General features: G+C 37.6%; 1 non-coding gene across 1 annotated transcript; it reads right to left on the bottom strand.

The window, feature by feature from the left end:
• Window positions 1-6,829: 6,829 nt before the first annotated feature.
• On the bottom strand, window positions 6,830-6,936 carry LOC128295976 (small nucleolar RNA R71). The gene has a single exon (XR_008286523.1). It is a non-coding gene; the product is annotated as a small nucleolar RNA R71 (small nucleolar RNA).
• Between the last annotated feature and the right edge of the window lie 2,430 nt (window positions 6,937-9,366).

The following is a 9,366-nucleotide window of genomic DNA, read 5'->3' as shown; positions in this document are numbered from 1 at the left end:
AAAATCTTTGGGGTTGATTTGATTAAGGATCTTTGAGCGAAAGTTCGAGTAATTCGTGAAAGTTTGAAAGCTGCTTCGGATCGCTAGAAGTCGTACGCGGATTTAAAACGAAGAGATATTGAGTATCAGGTGGGAGACAAAGTGTTTCTTAAGGTATCGCCTTGGAAAAAGATACTCGATTCGGTAGTAAGGGCAAATTGAGTCCGAGATTCATTGGGCCGTATGAGATCTCCGAACGAGTTGGCCCGATAGCATATAGGTTGCTTTTACCCCGAACTCGAAAGGATCCACAGCGTTTTTCATGTTTCGATGCTTGACGTTACCGATCCGATCCTTCGCATGTAATAAACCCTCCAAATTGAAATTCAAGCCGATATGAGTTATGAAGAAGAGCCGATCCGTATTCTAGCTCGTGAAGTGAAAGAGTTGCGAAAGAAAAGGGTTCCGTTAGTGAAAGTGTTATGGCTCAAACACGGAATGGAAGAAGCTACTTGGGAACCTGAGAACTCTATGAAAGAACGATACCCAAACCTATTTACCGGTAAGATTTTCGAGGACGAAAATTTCTTAAGTGGGGGAGAGTTGTGACAGCCCTAAATTGACCCTAGTCGAAAAGTGGTTTCGGGACCACTAAACCGAGTCATAAAAATAATTAGCTGTCATAGTTGATGCTCATTATATGTACATATGCATGTGTGAAAATTTCATGTTTGGATTTTGTTAATTGTAAGTGAATTTTATCAAATAGGACTTATGTGAGAAAATTTAGAAATGTGCTAGGCAAATGTAGGGTGGCCTATAAGTGCATGTTGTGAAAATGGTGGGTTTGCATGTCAATTTACCCAAATTTAAGCATGATGGTCGGCCATGCTATGGGTGGAAACATGTTGCAAACATGTTGGGTTAGTGGTTATGTTAGAAAGATTAAAATAATGAAAAAAAAAGAAGGAAAATATGATGAAAACAAAGGAAAAAAAAAGTGTCCATCCTTTCACATTTTCTTTGCTTGGCCGAATGTTCTAAGAAGAAGGGGGGAAAAGCTTGAGAAAATCAGCCATGGGAGTTTGCTAGACTAAGGTATGTTTGATGTTGTCCATGAGATTCATGCATGTTTTAGTTGTTAGTTTGAGTTCTACTTAGCCCATGGTTTAAATCTTTGCTATGAGATGGAGATGATATTCGGCCATGGGTGTTGTCTTCTTGTTTGATGTTTGATGTTTGATGTTGTGGTGATGAGGCATGAAGATGAGTTAAGTTTGGCTAAGGTAGGTTTGTGTTGATGTCATTTGCATGCTAAGTGTGAAGCTTTGTAATGATGCACGTGTATGGTGCTCTTGATGTTGTGAATGGAAGTAGAGGAAAGGTAAAAGAAAATTTAGGTAGAAATGTGGATTTATAGGATGTTACAAGTATATGTAAAGCCATGTTAGGTTAGGAAAAATTCGGTCAAGTGTTCATGAGATGAAATTTTGTGTTAGGTGAATTAAAGATGATAGTATAGTTGATATCATATATATATATATGTATGCATATTCGGCTATCAATTAAGAGCATAGGTGATGATGAGTCTAAGCTTTGTACATTCGGCCATATACATATATGCATGTGTGATTGGATTATTGATAGTAGGGCGATAGCATATGGCTATTAGCCGAATAGATAAAAGCACGAGGCAGCAAGATAAAAATTTTACCATGTCATTCCGTATGTCATAAAATCATTAAAATGTGAATACCAATATATGTAGCAAAGGGGTTGAATGAGTTAATTTGTTTGTTTAAGCTCAAGATCCTAAAGGAGAGGCGTCCAACAAGGGGAAATCGAAGGTCATCGAGTAGCCGACTTGGAATTAATTCACCCAACACAAGTAAGTCACTAAGCGTATATTTTGTATCGATTTAAATAGACATGATGTCTATATAATTATGCCGAATGGAATGATAAATTTATATACATGTATGTATGTGGTGATGAAAGTATTGAATGAAAAGAAAAGAGGTGAGATGTATTGAGTTGTGGATCTCGGCACTAAGTGTGCGGGTATAAACATTTATGATCATGAGATTGCACTAAGTGTGCGGGTTTTAAATTTGTACAGCACTAAGTGTGCGAGTTTGATTATATAGCACTAGGTGTGCGAGTTGATTTTATAGCACTAAGTGTGCGGACTCACTATATGTTTTGAATCACTATTGACACCGAGTGTGCGACATTATTAAGTTGATCACGGACAGCGGATCGGGTAAGTACCTTGAGTTCATGGCTAATAGGCGCTATGTTTATATTTGGAGTTGAGCTTGGTAAGTTTTGAACCTATGTGACAATTTTAATTGAAGTCACGTACATGAGAATTATCGTGGAATAAGTGAAAGGCCATTTAGTTGTATGATTATAACGAAAACAAAATGATGTATAAAAACGCTTCAAATATCCTATTGATTAGTATATGGAGCGTGAATGTGTAACTTGGTGTGAGATTGAACCGAAGGTCTAAGGAACTATGGTATAGTTCGGTTTGGATGAAGTAATTAGCATCGTTCCATTTTGTTTCCTCTTATGATAATGTTATTAATGGATGGTAGTGCATTGCTTATGACTTCTTGAGTTATGTACTCATTTGGTGCTTATTGTTGCTTATTTGGTTCTTGATCCATTTTGCGTGCTCGGGACCGTCGTCAAGTCATCACACCGGCTAGCAACTTTTGGTATTTTCTTCTTAGATGGTCTAAGAGAACATTTCGGCATGTATAGGCTATTATGTTTTGTTTGAACTTGGTATGTAAAACTTTGGATGGCCATGCGAAAATGGCTTATATACGTTTTGAGCATAATGTTATAGTCATCTTGAATGTATATGTTCATTAAGAAGCATGGAAATGTTGGTAACGGTTAGCCATGGGAATGGTCATTCATGATCACTTTTGGTATATGTATGACAAACTCTAGTTGATCCATGGAGGATCATGAAATAGGTAAAGTTGCCTTAAAAATAGGTTCTTACAGCAGCAGTGATGTAGATTTGAAAAATCACTAAAAATAGTAGGAATGGAATTAAATAGTGAATAAATTATGTGAATGAAACTTGATGAATCTATTTTCATAGGAAAGCAAGAAAATGAGCATGTGAACAGTATGTTAAGAGAAATTTAAGTTTTTGTGAGACAGGGCCAGAACGGTTTCTGGATCCCCTATTCCGACTTTGGAAATTCATTGAAAATTAACCAGAGGTAATTAGAAGTCATTCCATATATGCATAGATTCCTTTTTAAGTCTAGTTTCTATAGAAACAAACGGCACCAGTATTGAAGCCCTGTACAGGGAGATATCCAAGTCGTAATGTGCAAAGGTCAGGGTAGTCGAGCCCTGAAACAGGGGAGACTTTAACTAATAAACTGTACTATTGGGCCAACCAAAAATTCTAGAAAAAAAATTGTAGATGCAAATATGAGTCTAGTTTCAGGGAAAAATCACGAAACTGATTTTTGAGTTGTGGAACGCAAGATATGATTTTTAGGGTGGCAGTGACGCAGCTTGCCAGCCTGCCTGGAAAATTTTAAATGGACTGTGAGATTAATTAAGTTAAGTCTATATGCACCTTGTGTTCGACTCCGGAAACGGTCTCGGGCACGGGGTGTTACAAAAACTGTTATAGTTGGTAGCATTAAATCTTTGGTTAGAGTAAACTGAGACTGTAGAAGACCGATATTGGTAGCAAAATTTCGATCTGCGAGAACAAAACTCGGAATATTGTTTATCATAAAATATCTTCTAATAATAAACTGGGATTATGAACTGATGGCATAAAAATTTAAAATCCAAATAAAGCGCGTATCGATATGAACACTAGAGGTACTCGTGGAAGAGGTACGCGAGGCCGTGGTAGAGGCCGAGGGAGTACTAGCGCTGGGTCTTCAGCTTCGGGTCACATGCCTACTAGGGAGACTCCGGCTTCACAGGTAATCGAGACTGGGTCTCATGATCGAGTAGTTGGAGATTATGCCCTGTCTCAGGCAATGCTGCGAGTTCTCAAAAGGGTTACTAGAGTGAGTACAGGGTTAGTGGCCCGGGGGTCAATTTCTGAGCGACTCCGATCCAATGGGGCGGAGATCTTTAGGGGTGTTTCTGGAGTAGCCCCCAATGTGGCAGAATAATGGTTAGAGGCTACGGAGCGGATTATGGATGATCTTGACTTTACTGTGGAACAGAAACTGAAAGGGGCAGTGTCGTTACTGCGAGACGAGGCTTATTGGAAACACGAAAATCTATATACTTTTTCATACCCTTTTTAACTTAAAACCAGACTATTCCGGTTAAATTCTTGTCGAAAAATAATTAAATATTATAAAATAATTAAATTATGTTAAAAATATGAACATTATGAATTTTAATAAATTTCATAGTTAATTTTGATTAAATTTGGTTATTTTTGATAGAATTACACAATTGGAGAAAAAGGGCCTGGTGAACACTGCGAAAAGAATAAAAACGAGAGTAATTTGAAGTATCGAGGCCAATTAATTTCCAGCCCAAGATGGTCCAGAAATGTGTATTAATTCATAATTAAATTAATTTTAATTTATTTCCTATTTAATTTAGGTTAAATGAATTAATTTTAATTAATTATGAAGAAAAGGCCTAGTGAACCGCACTGGTTGAACCGAATGGAGTGAGTCGAACCAGCCACTAATTGGGCTGACCAGAACCATCCATTGGCTAACCCAAATAAAAAAATTAGTTGATAAAACATTCTTTCAAAAAGGCCCTTGAAAACCCTCCAAATTATGTTCAAACCCCACCTTTATTTTAGGCTTTGTAGATTTGCCCCAGCTTATTTTTAGCAAGGTTGAAAGCTTCAACCTTGCCATGTGTGTGGTTGGCCCTTGGCTGCTGAATTTTCTATTTTTAGCAGCCATCTTCAGTTACAAAAGCCACCCTATGCTGCCCATTTCAAAGCATCCCTCAACATCCCTCATTCCACAACATTTTCTCATCCTCTCTTCACTTCTCTCAAAGTTTCCTCTCCATTTTTCCATCCCATTTTCCCTTCCTCTTGTGCCGATTTCCTATCTTGAGAAAGAGGTGTTCTTTAGCCATCTTGGGCAGCAATCAAGGATTCATAGAAGCCTTGCTCGGCAAAGACAACGGAGACTAAGAAAGGAGCAACAGTCAAGCTGCAGAGAAACACTGGATTTGCTTTCTGTTCCCTTTCTTTTTAATTTCTGTTGTTTTTATGATGAACATATCTATGAAAAATATTGTTGTTGAAATGGTTATTCTAATCAATCTAGCTTGAATTTAATTCGTGTTAGGTTTATTATATTTTGCCTACTTGAATTATTAAATTAGTGTTTATGCTATTATAGGCCTCAGTGAAATGCTTGATTAAGTAAAATCATGCTTAGGTTATCTGGCATTATAATTGTTTAGATAACTAAAGAATTAATTGTTTAAACGGATTGAAATTGCAATTAATGGACTCAGTACTTAATCAGTGCATGTTTAATTCTTCTAAGGTAACTGAAAATTAAATCAGCATTGTATTTAGCGATACATATGCCTTGCAAAATGTGCAAGATTGTTGTGATTAAATTGTTTCAAGGTATGGCTACTTTGTTACTTCACATGATCTTTTACATGTTTATTAAGTTGAATTAATCGGTTGAATCGACATAAGAATATGCTAGAGATAATTTAATTCAATATGTATGTGCGATAGCATGATTACTTTATTAAATCTGTTTAGTCAGTTGAATTGGCATAGGGATATGTTCAAGAGATAAATGGAATTCTTTTAATTAGTAAATATGTTCATAAGTTAGCAAATTACTAGGTTGCCATGAATTTATTCATAATAGCATAAGCACGAATTTAATATTTCTAAGTTAAACAGGTATAATTAATCCGACACAATTATATCATCTTGATTAAATCTTATTTGAAATGTGCACTAGAACTCTTTTATTTTATTTAAATTGTTTGCTTAGTTTTAAAATCGTAGTTTATAAATCACTCCTTTCAAACCAAAATTATTTTGACCTCACCAAAGTGTTTTAATTAATTTCATAAATATTGCTTTTTACAGTCCCTGTGGGTACGATAACTCGACATTTACTTGTCACTTTATTACTTGTTATGATTGTGTACACTTGCACATTTCCCCCGTACCAAGTTTTTGGCGTCGTTGCTAGGGACTGTTTTAAAAAAAAATTATTTGTGAATTTATTTTTACATTTTGGTTCTTTTATTTTCCTGTTCAATTTTACTTAATTAATTCTTCTCTGGTTATTTCAGGTGTTTATGAGTATTGACTGAAGTATCGACTTACTCCCAGTAGACCCTGAAATAGAACGAACCTTCCGCCAATGAAGAAGACAAGTGAACCAGAGAAGGATCGAAGAGATGAATTATGAGAATATGAATCAAGGAAATGGAGCAAACCTTGCTCAAAATCCTATCCTTATTGATGATGATGGAGATAGAGCTTTACGAAAATATGCCGTGCCAGTTTTTAATTACCTTAATCCAAGTATTAGAAGGCCCGAGATCGAGGCACAACAATTCGAGCTGAAGCCAATCATGTTCCAGATGCTTTAGACAGTGGGCCAGTTCAGTGGAATGCCTACTGAAGATCCTCATCTTCATTTAAGACTATTTATGGAGGTGAGTGACTCTTTCAAGCTAGCCGGAGTACCCAAAGATGCATTACGATTAAAACTATTTGGACAGAGCTTGAGCCTGATTAAACTCACTACCACCGAACTCGATTTCTACATGGCAAGAGTTAGCAGAGAGATTTCATGTAAAGTATTTCCCTCCTAGCAAGATTGCTAAGCTGAGAAATGAGATTATTGCTTTCCAAAAAATGGATGATGAGTCCTTGTATGAGGCATGGGAAAGATTCAAAGAGTTATTACAAAAGTGCCCTCATCACTGAATTCCGCATTGCATCCAACTTGAGACATTTTACAATGGTCTCAACGCTCACACAAGGATGGTAGTAGATGCTTCTGCTAACGGTGCTATCTTATCTAAGTCTTACAATGAGGCTTATGAAATCATCGAGAGGATCGCCAGTAACAATTATTAGTGGCCAACCAATCAAGCAATGTCAAGAAGACGAGTTGCTGGCATGAAGTGGATGCTCTCACTTCACTTGCATCCCAGGTATCCTCGATATCTTCAATGTTAAAGAATCTTACCACTAATAGGTCTAACAGTTTTGCAGCTCAACCACCTAACCAATATGAGAATATAGCCTGTGTCTATTGTGGGGAAGGACATGTGTTTGAAGAATGTCCATCAAACCCAGAATCCATGTACTACATAGGTAATCAGAACCAGAATCGACGATGGCAAGGGCTGCAATCCAACTTTTACAACCCATCGTGGCGAAATCACCGCAATCTTTCCTGGAGTAACCAAGGGGCTGGAGGCAGTAACAACTACGCCTAACCTAGACCAACCCAGCCGCCTAGTTTTTCACAGCAAGTTCAGAAACCAGTTCAACATGAATCGTCCAATAGTTTAGAGAATTTATTGAAGGCATACATGGCGAAGAATGACACCAATCTAAGGAATTTGGAGAATCAAGTGGGCCAGCTTGCTACTGAACTTAGGAACCGTCCACAAGGTGCTCTACCTAGTGATACGAAAAATCTGAGAAATCCAGGGAAGAAATATTGTAAAGCACTAACATTGAGGAGCGGAAAAATGGTAGAGCCCAACATTATTGAAGCTGAAAAGGAGCATGCTGAGGCTCAAGATTTGGAAGAAGTTCAACCGAGTGTTGAAGTTCCAGTTCCACTAGAACCAGAACCTGCAAGACCTGAAAAGGTAACCTCAGAACCAGCCAACTCTAATCAGCCAACCACTCCGTTAGCAGTAGAATTGTCGCCAAAGACAAATCAACCAGTACCAACTCCAGTATATAAACCTCCACCACCTTACCCTCAAAGACTCTAGAAGCAAAAATAGGAGGTCCAATTCAAGAAGTTCCTTGACTTACTCAAGCAACTACATATCAACATCCTGTTGGTTGAATCACTTGAACAAATGCCAAATTATGTAAAATTCATGAAAAATATCCTGTCCAAGAAGTGAAGACTTGGAGAATTTGAGACGGTAGCTTTGACGAAGGAATGTAGTTCATATCTTCAAGACAAATTACCCCCTAAGCTGAAGGATCCTGGGTGTTTTACCATACCATGCAACATTGGAGTAGCTTATTGTGGTAAGGCACTATGTGACTTGGGCGCAAGTATCAACTTGATGCCTATGTCGATATTTAAAAAGTTGTGGATAGGTGAAGTTAGACCTACTATGGTTACACTTCAGCTAGCAGATCGATCCTTAGCACATCCAGAAGGAAAAATCGATGATGTATTGGTATGTGTAGATAAGTTTATATTTCCTACTGATTTTGTAATTTTAGATTTCGAAGCAGAAAAAGAAGTACCAATTATCCTGGGGAGACCGTTCTTAACGACTGGAAGGACACTTATTGACGTGCAGAAGGGCTAACTTACTATGCGCATTCAAGACGATTAGGTAACATTTAACTTTTTCAAGTCAATGTGATATCCTGACGCAATAGATGATTGTTCTGCAGTATCCGACTTAGAGGATTTCATAGTGGAGAAGGAACTCAACTCTATTGAGGATCCTCTGGAAAGAATTTTGACTTTAGACCCTCCAAGTGATGAAGAGGAGGATGAAAACTTAGCTTTGATAGAAGCTAATCAAAAGGGATTTAATCCACAATCCCGTTTTGAATCTTTGGATTTAGATGAGAGAGATTACACACAGCCAAAAGCGTCAATCGAGGAGCCACCTAAACTAGAACTCAAGGTATTACCTTCTCATTTAAAATATGTTTATTTAGGTGACACTTCTACTCTTCCTGTGATTGTTTCAGCAAAGTTAACAACTGAGCAAGAAGAGAAACTTATCTTAGTTCTGAAATAATTTAAGAAGGTTATCGGATGGACCATAGCCGATATTCGCGGTATTAGTCCATCTATATGCATGCATAAGATCATCCTGGAAGATGGTGAAAAAGGGATGATCAATGGACAACGAAGGCTAAACCCCATCATGAAGGACGTAGTGAAAAAAGAGATTATCAACTGGTTAGCTACGGGTATCATTTACCCCATTTTAGACAGTTCATGGGTAAGTTCGGTCCAGTGTGTATCAAAGAAAGGAGGTATCACGATCATAGAGAATGACAATAACGAGTTGATACCGACTAGAACAGTTATGGGATGGAGAATCTGCATCGATTACTAGAAGCTGAACAAGGCAACTAGGAAGGATCACTTCCCTTTGCCGTTCTTAGACCAAATACTGGATATACTCGTGGGGTGA

Source organism: Gossypium arboreum, chromosome 7, assembly GCF_025698485.1.
Source record: "Gossypium arboreum isolate Shixiya-1 chromosome 7, ASM2569848v2, whole genome shotgun sequence".
Classification (NCBI taxonomy): domain Eukaryota; kingdom Viridiplantae; phylum Streptophyta; class Magnoliopsida; order Malvales; family Malvaceae; genus Gossypium; species Gossypium arboreum.
This window is presented reverse-complemented; position numbering and strand designations above follow the sequence as displayed.